Consider the following 16,770-nt stretch of genomic DNA (forward strand, 5'->3'; position numbering starts at 1 on the left):
AACCACACAACTCGCCGTATTACGTTTGGAAGTCTGGCCTTCTGTCAGATGGATACAACTCGCGAACTAGTTCTGTCCCAGTCCTCAACACACGTTAAATGTACCTTGTTCTCTTATCACACAGATTAGCGCATTTTCTGCAGGATAATGACTTCATATTTTTCACGTCAAACCCTAGTAAGGGCTGGGACATCCACACATGTAATCGGCCTTTCTATCTGTTGAAGTGACCTATAAATAACAATCCCCGCGGGCCGATAAACACCAATAGTTTTACGCTTCAAATATAACTTGTATCAGGAACCCATTTATTTTCAGAACAACCACGTTATAAAAAGATGACAAGCGTGTACATCAATGTAATAGCATAATATCTAAGCCATATATTTACTCGTAGAAAGGTCGGACAAATACACTTACTGTCACCTGGGTCAGATCGTCCAAATTTACCAGTAACAATATGGTTCAGCTTTATTTACACGCCAAGCGTAGTGATACTATTTGGTTTCAAACGTGAGACAAATTTCTAATATTTGGGGTATCTGGGGTGTGAGACACTGTCAACTGTTTGGTACAACAATAGTATTTGTTTACGTCGCGTCAATGAATAGTTGGGTAATACTTGTAAAACTGTTGCTGCGCATGCGCCTATATTGTGTACGGTATAAAATAGAATATATTTTCTCAATATCGCTATAGTTAATAATAACCAAATGCGATTAGTGACATTACATAATCCATTTTCAATTTGTATGTTCCTTTATCACATTTCAATTTAAAATATGTAACCGAGGAATGCATCGATTGCAATTTTGAAAGACTGAAGTACGCAACACATAATTTGAGAAATTTAGTAAAAATATAACGTGTATCCAATGATGACGTCATGGGTGTATGTCGTGTAGAACGTGACTGACGCCATCTTGTTTTTCTCTGTCCGACCGAATTATTGAAACGCAGTATGATTTGCGCAAGCTTCTCATTTGCAGTCTTGTGCGCTATCTTATTTATGTGGTTATATATTGCCACAATTATATTAACAATATATAGATAGTTCACAGGGTCAACCAATATGTCATTTGAACTTTGTACTTTGAGAAACGCGGGTAGACTGAAAAAGAAATCATCCAAATCAGTGAGGCCAAACACGTATTTATTTCAGTTCAACTCGCTCATCAGTTTAAATCAATTGGGCCGCTCAGGACACTTTTTCAGATATCTGTCAGATTACATGCTGAAAATTAAAAGAAACGTGACGGACTGAAAACGGCGCTCACCACAGAATTTCTTTAACATATCAAGACCCCCCCCAAATGACTACTATGCACAGTATGTGTATATAAGTCAGTAATTATATAAATTAAGAGCCTGTTGTCTGAAAGCAGTCATTGCTCATATTACGTCATGCATAATAATCATATATTACGTCATACATATTACATCATATATTACGTCATACGTATTACATCATATATTACACCATACATATTACATCATATATTACACCACACGTATTACATCATATATTACGTCATACATATTCACCGTATATTACGTCATACATATTACATCATATATTACGCCATACGTATTACATCATATATTACACCATACGTATTACATCATATTTTACGTCATGCATATTCATAATATATTACGTCATGCGTATTGCATCGTATATTACGTCATACATACTCATAGAATACACTATACATAATCATCACACATTACGTCATACATGTTCACATATATTACGTAATACATATTACATCATATATCACTTCATACATATTACATCATATATAACGTCATACATATTACATTATATATTACATCACACACATAGTACATCATATATAACGCCTTACGTATTACAACATGTATTACGTCATACATGTTCACATATATTACGTAATACATATTACATCATATATCACTTCATACATATTACATCATATATAACGCCTTACGTATTACAATATGTATTACGTCATACATATTCATCATATATTAAGTCGCGCTCTGTCAATCAATGTGAGTAAGTCGACAGTTTTAGTAAACCTACAATTAAATTCCATTGGGACCGTAATGTTTACGGATGATGTATAACTCAAAAGGTGGAAAACTCCACCCTCACTTTTATGCGTGCAGTTAATCTTACCGACAATTTCTGAGTGTTCGGTATCGCTTCAGCGCCTCGTCGATCAACAGCGGGGAACGCAAAGTGGCATAAAGTAGGAGTTAATAGGGAATAAAAACTGAGATTATTGGGATGTGTCGCGTGTTAGTAGAGACGAAATCACCATTTATGATTTGCACCCACAATCTGTCATCTGCGCCAGCACGCCGAGACACTGTCCATTGCACAGACCGGTCACGCAGACAGAAGTTAATTGTTGATTTCATAACTCCATGACGCATCATCCATCACAGACGAGTAGGCACACTGGCACGCATTTCCGCCTACGTAGAATTTGATATATTAATAACAATGTTTCTATTAATTTTTAGCAAAGTAGACGTGTACATAGCTGCTTGAAACACTATTTTTTCTCTTGACGAGGAAAGGTTCGAGAACACGTGATCACTTGTATGCGTTTTTGTTAATTCACTTCATTTATGCAATAGTATAAGGAGAAAGACTGTTGTTACGCAATGTTTATAAATAGTTATACCACAGAAAAACAAAAACAAAAAGAAAACACGTGGTTTGTGATCGCAATTATTATTATAGTATATGTTCGATCGCTCAGCCCGAGACACGACACGCACGGCCACCGGCTCGCGACTACCACTTTCCCATGTTGCAATGCGGTATTGCGACATTTTCCGGTCAAATCATAGTGAAATAAATGGGTTGATCTTATACGACTAACTATCACCGATGAACAAAATGGCGGGTTGTGACGACAGCACGCTTAATTACTTTCCATGGTAGACAGTGTGTAAATATATTTAACTAGTATTTTCACAGCTTCATGCATTATTGGCTCTAGTAAATAATGGCTAGCAGGTGGCCTCACTTGTGCTGATAAATAGTCTCTAACGGCTTGTATCATGCATCGTACTACAGTGAGTACACGACAGATGAAATACCCATATATTCTGCCTATGGTCTTGATTTAGAAAAACAGGCAAGTAAACCGGTCCGAATTATTGTGAGAGAAGGATGCATATAGTCAGTGTGCGCATGCGTATGGCAACGCGTTGGAGACGTGAACACGAGAGTAACAACCAGAGTAGTCGATATGACGTCACGCCTGACCCGTAGTTTACATAACCCGGCAGCTAATAGAATGGATGGCTGGATTCCAGGCTACAGCTGTCGTACTACGCCATTGAATAATCTTTAAAACAAACATAGGACCAATATCATCGCCAAGTGACAAAACGACACACATATAGTCAGCCGGTACTCCGAAGGAGTGTGACAAATTCGCGGACGAGTGATCCTTGCACAGTGGACGTAGGCGGGGAGGGGTACAACAATACAGGGAGTCGCGAGCAGGGAATAACAACCTTATTTTACCCAGGACATGAGCGCCTGGTGCTAGTCAACCCGTCACTGCGCTTGCACACGAGCACAAATAAGCGCCGACTAGAATCAGGATGACATGCACTATTTTGCTGGAAGCGTGAAAATCAAGTTCAGGGGAAAAAGTAACTGTGGAACAACGTGCCAGCTTACTGCGTCTCTGAGTTTGCGAAACCCCAAAATGTTTAGAAATTCGAAATAGCATCGTCTGAAAAAAACACCATTACAGAGTATTCTAAAAACAAAATATAGCGTATATGCGTACACAAGTAGAGGTTTAAGGGATGGACCATGTGAAATGACTGTCGCATACGACTTATTTACCATTTCCGTGTCACTGAGAATGTTCTAGAACCGTACTGTGTCTGGATGGAATATTCTATATTTTTTAGAAAATGGTTGAATAGGTAATGGAACACTGTAGGAGGCAATAGAAGGTAATGGAACATTCTAGAAATTCTACTTACCGTATATGATTCGTCTCTCTGTCCCACACCGGTCAGGTTTGTTGAGTTGATTATGGAGGAGAGCCAACGAGAATCTGTGATGAACAGAAACACACAGTCGGTTAAACGTGTGGGACTCACTTAGGAATGCGAGGTGGTACCCCCAGTGCTCGGTGGTTCCTGTAGCTCGTGGTAGTTATCTTATTGATGGATGGTAATGAATGAATGAATGAATGAATGAATGAATGAATGAATGAATGAATTAATGAATGAATGAATGAATGAATGAATGAATGAATGCACGAGGTTTGAGCGAATGTTAAAAACCAATAAACCTGTCAACGCATCAAACAAGTTATTGCATGAATGAGTAAATTTCTGTCATCCGTGAAAAATGCTAATTGAATGACGGAAATGAAAATTTTCGCAGAACTTTTTTTCTTTCAATTTGTACATGCAAATTAATATTTGCTTACTATATTTGTACGATATAACACACCGCAATGAAACCCATTGCAAGCAATGAAATGTAATTACACACAGCGGTACAATGCAATACAATACATTACGATTCGATACGGTATGATTCAATACCATACAACGGACACAACACAGTAAATGGTAATAGAAACATACAATCAAATGCAACACGATTTCATCTGATCGGATACAACGAGACGCGCTACAATGCCATTACGAAAAAACATCTCAATGGAAGGTCTATCCTCGGGCGGACATCCGGGCATTTTCACCGCCTGGCAACCCGCGGCGGTGAGAACAAAAGCCCAAAACTCGCAGAAAACGGTACTTTGGAATGATTGTTGAGACTCCTCTGAACAGTGTAACAAGATTAGCCCTACGTGTGTAACATATATCATTTTGGTTGTTCAGGATTACTTCAAAGTTGAGTTTGTGTTGTTTTCTCGAATGTTCACCGGCTCGACCGGCGTTCCACAGCAGCGCACACAGAGCCTATAGAAATTCATGTACAGTGGTGCGCGTCGTAGCAACGTGGAACGCCTTGTGACGTAGCACCGCCCCCGAGGATTGAGCAAATGTCACTCAAACTATAAAACTGACACACTATAGATATGTAGTACGTTTTAGACTGTATTGTTTGTTATAAGTACGCAAACTGGCGCTATCTGTTATGAATTTGTCACTGAATTTATCATATCGTTATTTTTACGGTATTGTAATTTATTGCTCTCTTTCTCTGTATGAATAAAAAGATACTCTAGCGATGATAAACTGGTTTGCTCTTATAAACGTTAACGTTGTCGCGCATTGCATGTTGGGTACGCGACGATAGTGGCGATGATTGGCTGTTGTATTGAGTATCAGTCCGCGCGCTGTATGAGATATTGTGCTGAGAAGCTGTACGTTGTACCGGAAGCCATGCATTACAGAAATAAAACAAAACATAAGATTTGTTAATTCGTTTGTGAAGCCTATTTCAGCGAGTTCACGTCCAATCCCATGACATTATTGTGCCACCGTCTGATGTACACGGTTACCTTCTTGAAAAATCAAGTAGAACCCACATTCAGAGTAAACGCTCGCAGTAATCCTAGTCGCACTTATGACATTGAGCGTGTACTAGCTCTGACAGTATTTATAGAACAAATATGCACCACGTGTTCTACGTACCCTTTTACTTGGCGCCCTATCGGTTCTTAAATGTCTTTATATTATTGAGTTGAAATATATCACACGATCCACGTAAAATTCATGCGCCGTCAGCATCACAGAATACATTACAGTACTACACGTAACGTAACGCTACACGCAATACAGTTCTACACGCAACGTTCCACGCGACGCAACACTACACGCGGTGCAGTGATACACATAACGTTACACGCGACGCAACGCTATGCGCAAAGAAGTGAAACAAGCAGTGCAACGCTACACGCAACGCAACGCGACGCTACGAGCAATGCAGCGCAACGTACTGCTACACGCAACGCAACGCGACGCTACGAGCAATACAACGCAACGTACTGCTACACGCAACGCCATTGAAGCGCAAGACAAATTTTAATGTAATGTAATAATATATCAAGAGTCTCATCGCTTCAGGTTATTTTAATGGAAACAGAGGGCACTCATAGTACATTATTTGGCAAACAGTAATGTATACACTTGAGTAGACGTATCAGGTATTATGAGTAAATTGTATATGACGTATATTGTTGGACGGAACCGTTCAGAAGTAAGCTTTGTATCTAATATACATGGTCAATGAAAAGCACGAACAAATTCAAATGTCACGTGTTTTGTTTAAAAACATATGGTACAATGTGTATTCAAGTCTAAGTAAATATGTATATTATTCCACGCCGACAACCTCACAATATATCGCACAGTATAAAGCGTCGAGTAGTCACTGTGTTATTTTCCACACCCGTGCAGTTTCTTGTATGTCTCATTTCATAATGTGTTCTTACACGTGGCAAGACCATTATTTATCGCCCATGTTTATTCAGCTTTCTAAGTGCGCGCCTTTCAAATGACCTGACCTTGTTTTTATACAGGACTGATCTCTGAATTTACAGGGCCGGCTTTTACCAGTCAGGTCTAGCATCTACGATACGGGGGATGGCCTTTACTATGCATGGTGACCTCTATTATACAGGGGTGACTTTACGGTTCTTGCTTATTCAGGCATATTGGCGTAATATTCTGAGTGTTCGGGGCAGTTGACAGAACGATTTACGTGCGGTACGTCGAGTGGCGTTTTTGACGGTACGTGATACTGACATGAACGGTAAACGAGGCAATTACCTCCAGCTCAATCAGTTCCGGTAAAGCCTTTGCAGTTGCCGATTCTATTGTTTGATATTTCGACGATTTGATAAGTTGTTGATGGAATAAAACATCGGGTTGTTTGACAAAAACTGTCGGAGAAATTTGTTTCGACTAATTACCGTTAAATTATGAGTACCGCTGTCAATTGGGACACAATGGGAGCTATAGGGGTCGCACGTGTCAGAACCTGTCGTAATGGAATACCACTTATTATCGGTACTCCCACTGGAAAGATTAGTACTTTTAATATTATAATTATCGCGGAATGAACCGCACCATTCGAATATTTTTCGAAATTGAGGAAACAATCATATGATTTTCTTTTTTTTCTCTCATTTTTGTAATAATGGTAAAAAATATAATTATGCAGGAACATAAAAACAAACTTCACTTAGATGAATCTGAATATAGAATTTTATCCTGTCGTTCTGAAGTTTATTTCCAGTTATTTGCATACAACTTAATATATGCCATAATACACATTTGATGTCACCACAAATGTAATCTTTGCCAGTACTAAATCGATTTTAAAAAAATATCAATAGAAACTAAAGCTAAATTTCCTTCAGCAGGTATCCGGGCAGCCTGTATGACGTAATGTTAAAAAATTGTAGAACTGATAATGCGATCGATTACGTCATGTCCTGTAAGTACAGACAATTTCTACTATTGCAAGGAATGGCGAAAGCCGTGTTACCGTGGTAACACGGATTTCGCCATTTATATACTCCCATATTTTATTTTATTAAAAAAACATCAACAAAATAAACAAGAGACTGTATGCAAGTTTAATATACATGTAGTATTACCATGGAACTACAAACCCCGGGGTTTCCTTACATTCGGGCATTTCGACGATGTCAAATTCCTATGAAACCAAACCAAACAAATGTATCTAAACATGATCGTCCCGGTTGCCATAACAACGCTTTCAGTGACCTAAATTACAAGAATACCCAGTAGGTACAAATGTATATTTATCTTGTTGCGTACTGGACACCAAGGATAGTTCATCATAGAATATTTACGGGACCACTAAGCGCTCGTAAAATACACACCGACGTCGTCTGCACGAATTCAGAAACGTGTGTACTTAAAAGTATTTAGTCGGTATTGTTAGCTAAATTGATGGGCATTGGTGGTGCGAGAGTATTGCGAGGCGGAGCCGAGCCGAAATCGGGCTGTTGAATGATACACCATTCACGCAATGACATGTGTGTTTCAGTAGAAATTGTATCAATTTGTTTCAATAGGTGAACACTTCTGACCCACACTTCGTTGGCGCAGGGTGTGGGGATTCCGTCCTGATTTCAACCATTGCGAGGAAGCAGCGAAGTCAATACAAAGTCGTCGATTATCAGGAATTCAAAGATCGCGCTAATTTACAAACTGATGTGAACAAGATTGTCAATATGTTTGGACGATGTCACTATAACTATTGATTGCCGTAATTAAATCTAGTTGTGAAATTAAACAGCGTACTATCTGGCATTTTATTATGTGCTACGTGTACATCCCGTGGCCGCCACGTGACCTCTAAAAACCTCACGATAAATCTAGACTGAGGCTAATGTGTTACAGTGGATCATGGAAGGTAAAAGGTTCTACTACCTTCAATGAGTGGACGTAGGAGGATATGTGACGTCACAAAAATATGTCGCCCTCTTGACTCCTACACGTCACACATCCGGGCACATGTTAAAGTGTTTATGAACTCCAAAGTCGGGTACTTGTATTTAACTGGCGAACCTGCCCTCCGAAAATACCCCGGATGTTTGACACAAGCATTATACGCATTCAGTTATTTTCATAATCCGCGGGGGCGAACATCCGGGCATTTTCACCGCCTGGCAACCGGAGGCTGTGAAAACAAAGGCCCAAAACTCGCAGAAATCGGTATTTTGGGATGATTGTTGAGACTCACTCCTCTGAACAGCCTGAGTGTAACAAGATTAGCCTTACGTGTGTAACATATATAAATTTGGTTGCTCTGGATTACTTCAAAGTTGAGTTTGTGTTGTTTTCTCGAATTTTCACCGACTCGACCGGCGTTCCACAGCAGCGCGCACAGAGCCCATAGAAATGCATGTATAGTGGTGCGCGTCGTAGCAACGTGGAACGTCTTGTGACGTAGCTCCGCCCCCGAGGATTCCGTTTTAAAGGGTTCGTTCCATGTGCAGCTCGAGTTCGAATTTTGTGTAAATAAACAAGGTATTTTATAAGTTGTATGGGACCCATATCAAAGGCGGCACGGCGTGACAACCATCGTACTCATAGCAATACAAGATGTGATGGAGTCTATGGCACTTAGGTGATTGTCAATGTCATCGGCAATGTAGTTATTATAATCAATTTCAGTAATACTAAAAAAATAGCGTTTGGAAACCTTAATCAAGGTTGTAATTGCCTGGTGTACGCTTTAACTTTTGAACGCATTTTGCGGCATCTAAAAAGCGCAGGTTCAGCATTTTAATTGTTTGCCAATTCCTAGAATGTCATTTTTTTAACTTTGAACCCCCATAGGCACATTTTTCAATTACATATAAGTCTTGATTACCAATGCGGACAAAATATATAAAGACAAATCCACTGTTTATGTAAAAACAAAAGACAAAAAGGGGTCATAAAAAAGACTTTCTGGAGACTAGTGTGATCTATGCGACGTGAGAGCGTCACAAATCGTAATAGGTGAAATGATTTTCTAAATTGCATTTTTTTTACATAGATGGGAAGTTACCAAAACCGTTGATGATTAAGATTTGATATTCAGTATACTGAATTATAGAAATACAAGACGTGGTGTGAATTACAATCTCGCGAGATGTTTTCATATATCAGCGGGAATACAAAAAGCAAAATGAAAGGACTAAAATTCCGAAAAAAACTTTATCACAACAATATACACAGATACGTGTATACGTTTGCCAAACGGAGTATCACTAAAATATATAATGCGTACATTGCGTAGCGTCTATGGACGGATATCGATTTCTCTGAACACGAGATGTAATGATTGATAAAATGAGATGATCGTTATTGTGAACAGCATGATCGATAGCATACACATTTCATGATTAGATCCGGATGTCACGTGTTTGACACAATTGAAATGAAATCTCATTACGTTTCAAGCATTACCACAGTGATTACCGTCCAGCTACGCACGCTACACCGAGACACTGCACGGAGCATTTATATACGGTATATCAATAGTCTCTCGTCTAATTCGACATCACGTGATATCTAAGACAGCCAACTTGCACGTGACGTTTAAGTCTCTGTCGACGCACAACTACTAAAGTTGAATGATCGATGCGTGTAATTTGATCATTTGTTCAAATATTTTATTGCAGACATTTGTAACACCTAATATGCATGATGAATAGCTGAATGATTAGGGTGACTGTAATCGTTGATTTCTAGGCTATATTTATATGAGAGAGTGCAGATCAGATTCTTTCCCGACCGGAACAGAATATCACGAACGAGCACACACACAGCCTGGCACAACAAATATGTGTAAAATAAATAAATAAATAAATAAATAAATAAATAAATAAATAAATAAATAAATAAATAAATAAATAAATAAATAAATAAATAAATAAATAAATAAATAAATAAATAAATAAATAAATAAATAAATAAATAAATAAATAAATAAATAAATAAATAAATAAATAAATAAATAAATAGGGAATAGTTGAATACATGTTTCAATAATTGAACGAACTATTAGATCAGACATACCGATGATAAATTCAGTGAAATTAGTTCTGACGGCAGCCGCATATCTACGTGTGTCCGTATCCCGAGGGCGAGTGAACCCAAACACACCGACACAGCTAATGGATTGACATCTACGTGACGGTGGTAGGCGGCGAAGACGAGTCAACCACGCCACCACTAATGCAAACCTTTCACACTGGAAGTTTTACATTCCAAACATATACTTTAATGTTTCGGAGCAAATTGGCTCCGCAAGCAATAGAACTTAAAACGCAGAGATGAAAGAAAACGAAGAATTCCCTAAACTCGATGGAGGATACGCGATGATGATGAAATTCCCGGCAGTGAGGATCTCAGGGAGTGTCATCGCAAACACGCGTGATTGTATGCATTATTCACGCTGTAGCAACATGTACGGGAAACATAGGAAACCTTCACGTAACTGCCACAGGTACAAAACGTATATAGATTAAATCAATGCTTCGGTCCCGATGATAAGAATTACATCGAATTTGTTCTGTTGTGGACAATGTTTGTACAGTAGGCATGTCTGTGACAACAAACTTTCGTTATCTGTCAGTAAAAATCTCGTTCTACTTTGCAATAAATTAAATATGAGTATATGTGTCACGTACTATGCGTGTCCGAGTAAGTTATCGATTCCGCCATTGTTTTTATCCAATGGAATCGATGTTATAATCACGCCACGCACTGCACTAAGTGTTACTAAAAAAACAATTACAAATGCGTATGAACGTTTTTCATTAATCATATATCGAATACTGTATATTATCATACGTGGTGCGCGCAGTGATTATTACACGGTTAAAAGGCGGTGGTCGTCGCGCCGCGTCCCGTTTGATAATGGACTCATAACGACGTATAAAAAGCGTGTAATATACATTGTTTATATACACGAAATTGCGCGACGACCACTGTCCTTTGAGGTATGTTGATTATATTGTTATCCATTCACCGCACAATACTTGCTGGTAAAATGATCGTGTTATAAGTTGTAGTGGCGGAAATTGTAGTAACCGCATTTTACGTTATCACATTTAGGCCGCTTCGAATCAGAATCGGAGTCAAGTCATAATCCCGAAGAAATGGGCTAATTTGGGTAAATCGTGTAACTATTTCTTAACAATGGTCAAAGAAGATACATTCTCAGGGTAGGGATTGGCGGTTAGGGATATTGCATTCAGTTGTTTTGTTTCTTCGGCGGCAAATGATTTTTTTTTATTTATATATTTGTTTCAATTAATAATCTTTTCAAACACTAACACAGTGTTCGTATCTCCGGGCGGCAGTAATGATTCTTTCCCCATTGGAAAATCGCATCTTACGTAATTGAACATCGTCGTCGCCACGGTAACATTCATGGACGTAAGAGCGCGTCGTATTTGACTGCGAGTGTACGTAGACTCACCCACGGGTGCATGTCCTAACACACTTCGTGACATGCGCGACAAGAGAAACAATTTGCATTTACAACTGTATCACAGTTAAACGGAATGCGATATGATACTTACAATAACGAACGAATGCCTCCTAAAGGTGCCTTCACATATACATATCGCCCACGAATGTTGGCTACATCAGGCAATATTTGTGTAACACTTTTCACCATTTTAAAACGAAGATATTTAATTCATCACGTCAGCGACGAACCACTTACGAGCAACGCACCGACTGAGTTTATCAACGCAACTCATGCGCGTTGAGCAGAGATAACGGGCCGCTGGCTATTCATGCACTATTCAATTGTGTCACCACAAAATCTAAATATTTGATGTTTTTCTTTCAGTCTTAGTGCATAGGATAGGACTTAGTGAGCCGTGGCGCTGCAGGGCGGATTGATGACAGCTAACGATTATAAGCATTTAGAATATGGTTGTATTCGATTATGATGGGCTGAGTAGTGCATACGTTTTGCAGGCAGTGCTTGTCGGATATCCACAATGCAATCTGGTAAGACGAACTATGTTCTACAACAAGGCAGTGCTTTTCGGGTACCCACAATGCAATCTGGTAAGACGAACTATGTTCTACAACAAGGCAGTGCTTGTCGGGTACCCACAATGCCATCTGGTAAGACACACCATGTTTATCAGCAAGGCAGTGCTTGTCGGGTACCCACAATGCAATCTGGTGAGACACACTATGTTCTCCAGCAAGGCAGTGCTTGTCGGGTACCCACAATGCAATCTGGTAAGACATCCTACGTTTTCCAGTATAGCAGTGTTTGTTGGGTACCCACAATGCAATCTGGTAAGATATACTATGTTTTTTCAGCAAGGCAGTGCTTGTCGGGTACCCACAATGCCATCTGGTGAGACATCCTACGTTTTCAAGTAAGGCACTGCTTGCCGGATACCCACAATGCAATCTGGTAAGATATACTATGTTTTTTCAGCAAGGCAGTGCTTGGCCGGTACCCACAATGCAATCTCGTAAGATACACTATGTTTTTTCAGCAAGGCAGTGCTTGTCGGGTATCCACAATGCAATCTGGTAAGACACACTGTGTTTTTTCAGCAAGGCAGTGCTTGTCCGGTACCCACAATGCAATCTCGTAAGATACACTATGTTTTTTCAGTAAGGCAGTGCTTGTCGGGTACCCACAATGCAATCTGGTAAGACACACTATGTTTTTTTTCAGCAAGGCAGTGCTTGTCAGGAACCCACAATGCAATCCGGGAGACACACTACGTTCCCCGGAATAGAAATGCTTGTTACTTTGCTGGACATACAGAGCATAGACGGCAATGCGAGTCATTGCGACATCAAGAAATATTAGGTGGATATCAAAATCGAAAATATGATTGATGATAATGCGTAATCGATCGATAACTGAGTAGTATATGAAGTATCATCGGTTAATCTTTAGCCTATGACGTCATAGGGATCTTCCATGCAGGACCTGTCTACATATCTGATTTGCTACTCCCGCCAATTCACGAAAGCATTTGACAACTGACGACAATTGTTGATTTGCGGGGATTAAAAAAAACAGCGGGTATGCGACAATTGGCATATGAGTAGCGATATCACCATGGATACGAGCATTGCTGCATCTTCGTCGCCATTCAAAAGAATAATAAACTAATGTGTTTAATGAAGATATTTAAATAAATGCATTTTGACAAATGTCGTGTTGGGGTATTATTAGATGATTTCTGCATGCTGACAAAGTGAATCATTTATTCGACTCAATTGTGACGTCAGCGGTTAGTTTCATTCTCAGGCAATTGGTAAGTTGTTGTATGTGCTATAATAGAGGGTGTCAAGTCACTTTATTTATTTATTTATTTATTTATTTATTTATTTATTTATTTATTTATTTATTTATTTATTTATTTATTTATTTATTTATTTATTTATTTATTTATTTATTTATTTATTTATTTATTATTTATTTATTTATTTATTTATTTATTTATTTATTTATTTATTTATTTATTTATTTATTATTTATTTATTTATTTATTTATTTATTTATTTATTTATTTATTTATTTATTTATTTATTTATTTATTTATTTATTTATTTATTTATTTATTTATTTATTTATTTATTTATTATTTATTTGTTGATTGATTGATTGATTGAATGATTTGTTTATTTATATTCCTATCAATTACATTATTTGCTTGTTTGTTTGTTTATTTATTAGTCTATTTATTTATTTATTTGTTCGTTTGTTTGTGTATTTATTTATTTATTGTTTTAGTGTTTCAATAATTCGGGCATATTTCTATATAGAATCTTAGTGATTAAAACCTTCCCAATTGTACATTATGTAAGACATATCGATCCAATCCAGTGCCCTTCAAGTTCAAGATCAGTTGAACAATTAATTAAAGTGGGTTGGTAAGAAAACTTTTGTCTACAGTCGGATAAAACATTCAAACATCCAAGTTAAAAACGCGGACAGCTCATCGTGAACCGAGTCAGAGAAGAGTCCGTCTGTGCAAAATAGAATAGCCATTCATTCTAGCATATGACATAGCGTTAATGTCGTAGCCGAGTCTAGTCACAGTTACCGAGGTGTCACTTTTTGCGCGAAATCAAATGTAGGCGTACATACAATATATGTTTTTATTTCTTCAACACATCCGTCATTTCGCTAAAACCAAATAGTTTAATGACTGAAACATTCGGGCGTATGGTTTCCATGGAAACACACATTAAGGTAAATAAAACAGGGTTGTTATTTGTTTTATTCTTCGTCGTGTGCATATATATCCTAGCCATACGTTGTGTGTGGCGAACCAAAGCCGTCACACGGCCGGTATGTTTGCGTACTGGATATCGCGTGACTTCAGTTGCACTATCAGCCGCCTCGTTGGTTTTTATGCGTTTGATCTGTCTCATTAGTGCAATTCAGCACCGTGTTTAACATTATATCACACTGATGATATCGAGTTACGGTTGTCCTTCTATTCTCTGATCTGCGCTACTATAGATTGGAACACACAAGTGTATGTTAAACATGCAGATGTCAGACACAGAAATAAACAAAAAAAATCACGTTTAATGTGACTTCTAACCGACTAGATCGTTTATCGTAGTATATCGATTTCATTTTCCTGGTTTAATAGAATCACCTCACGATGAGAACACACTTTAGTTTGAATTTGTCGTTATGTGCTTCCATCCAAGGCTGCAACTTGTATGAGTCGGGAAGAGGTGACAGCGCGTTTTTGAGTCGATTTCTACGATAAAGGCAAAGCTCTCACTCCCTGGGAATGCAGTGATGAATCTTGTTGACAAACGCTAAATATTTTACAAAGTATTCGATTAAATAATTTCGCCGCTGAATTGGATTTGGATGATCGCTGCTTGTGCACGGTATAAGTCAAGAGAAGCGACAATGACGCCGTGATTAAGCACAACCAGGCGGTACACAACCCGTTAGATTCAACGATACTACCCACTAACTGCAAGTAACTCCTGACTTCATGGCGGTATAGGAGCGAGCGAAGCCTTGTACAATACTTGTGTGAGATATTTTTAAATAGCGGCGAATCTGAATTAATAACTCAAATAAATATACTTCAATTAAGCAAAAATTGCAACAATGTCATTAAAAGTGATGTTTAGTGATAATTAGCTAAATGTCGTATTAGCGACAACACAGTTTAGCTAGAAATTAGCAAAAATAACATAGGTTACTCTTACGCGAATTGAGAAGTGTGGTCAATAACTAAAAAACATCAACACAACAAACAAAAAACAAAAACACGCGCTTGCTATACGTAACAATTCGAAGGGAACATTCGATACGTAGTCAGTGGTGCCGTACGTCGTGTCCAGTTTGGCGTGAACGCAACGGCTAAGACAATAGGGTTTATCACTTACCAGGTTCGCTAAACGAATGAATAAATCGGTCAGTGACAACTAGTAGAGCTTTATCAAACTCCACTCCACGTAGTGCACCGCTAGGCTGGAATAATCCGACACTCGCCGCGTTATCTCGCAGGACGCGTTAACTTTCCAATGAGTGCTATATCCCGCTATTCCAAGTGAGCGCCGTAAGTTGGTATGAATGATGAAACAGTGGTTTCGCTGTGAAAGCAACTCAATTCCACGCCACAGTGTGCGTACATGCATCTGTATCACTTCAAAGCAAGATATACTCGTAACTGTGCGTTATAAACGGGAATGTTGGCACACACCATCAAATTATGGGGAATGCGGCCTGATTTGCGAGGGGCAGGTTTTTAAATCGGTTGAGGGCGCTTTAGTTTGTCTCCTAATTTGCGCTCGTATGGAACGAGAACTGGCAAGAGCCGGCGCAAAAGCAAATGATACGCCGAATGTCTAAGTGAAAAGTAATTTTAGAACAAAGTAGCTGAAAAAATGTTAAGTATTGGCAGTTTACAAGCTGTGATGTTGAGTTGAAGCACGTACTCATCTATGATATGTTTATGGTTCCCCGTTGCGTCCGATCATGGTGGCAGTCATCTCATAACGTTCTCACAGCTAAACATACCAGTGTAAATACGTAATGCTACATACGGATAATTCTATCAACGTATTGAATCCGGTGCAAGTCAATGCGTTAACAGTTTGGAGCGTGACGTCCAAACATTGCCAAACCCAGAGCCCATTTCGGACTCGGAACATTTCCAATTTATTTATTATACCTTTCATGGAGAATAATTTAAAATATTTCTAAGCGTCGATAATACTTTGCAATTCTCGTAACAATCTGACCCAATTATAATTCAACGTACATATGAG

The 16,770-nt window shown here is 38.6% G+C and overlaps 1 protein-coding gene and 1 long non-coding RNA gene across 2 annotated transcripts in view; one reads left to right on the top strand and one right to left on the bottom strand.

Moving 5' to 3' along the window:
* Positions 1 to 13,674, top strand: part of LOC144356773 (uncharacterized) — a 42,111-nt gene extending 28,437 nt beyond the window's left edge. The window contains exons 2-3 of the long non-coding RNA XR_013421521.1: positions 12,329 to 12,492; positions 13,184 to 13,674. This is a non-coding gene — a long non-coding RNA (uncharacterized LOC144356773). The remainder of the gene's footprint in view (positions 1 to 12,328; positions 12,493 to 13,183) is intronic.
* LOC144356772 (growth hormone secretagogue receptor type 1-like) overlaps positions 1 to 16,132 on the bottom strand; it is a 116,883-nt gene extending 100,751 nt beyond the window's left edge. The window contains exons 1-2 of the mRNA XM_085494613.1: positions 15,886 to 16,132; positions 4,003 to 4,076 (exon numbers count right to left, since the gene is read on the bottom strand). The gene's annotated coding sequence lies outside the window, so the exon portion shown is untranslated. The remainder of the gene's footprint in view (positions 1 to 4,002; positions 4,077 to 15,885) is intronic.
* Positions 16,133 to 16,770: the final 638 nt, after the last annotated feature.

This window comes from Saccoglossus kowalevskii, chromosome 20 (assembly GCF_978046115.1).
Source record: "Saccoglossus kowalevskii chromosome 20, keSacKowa6.1, whole genome shotgun sequence".
Lineage (NCBI taxonomy): Eukaryota > Metazoa > Hemichordata > Enteropneusta > Harrimaniidae > Saccoglossus > Saccoglossus kowalevskii.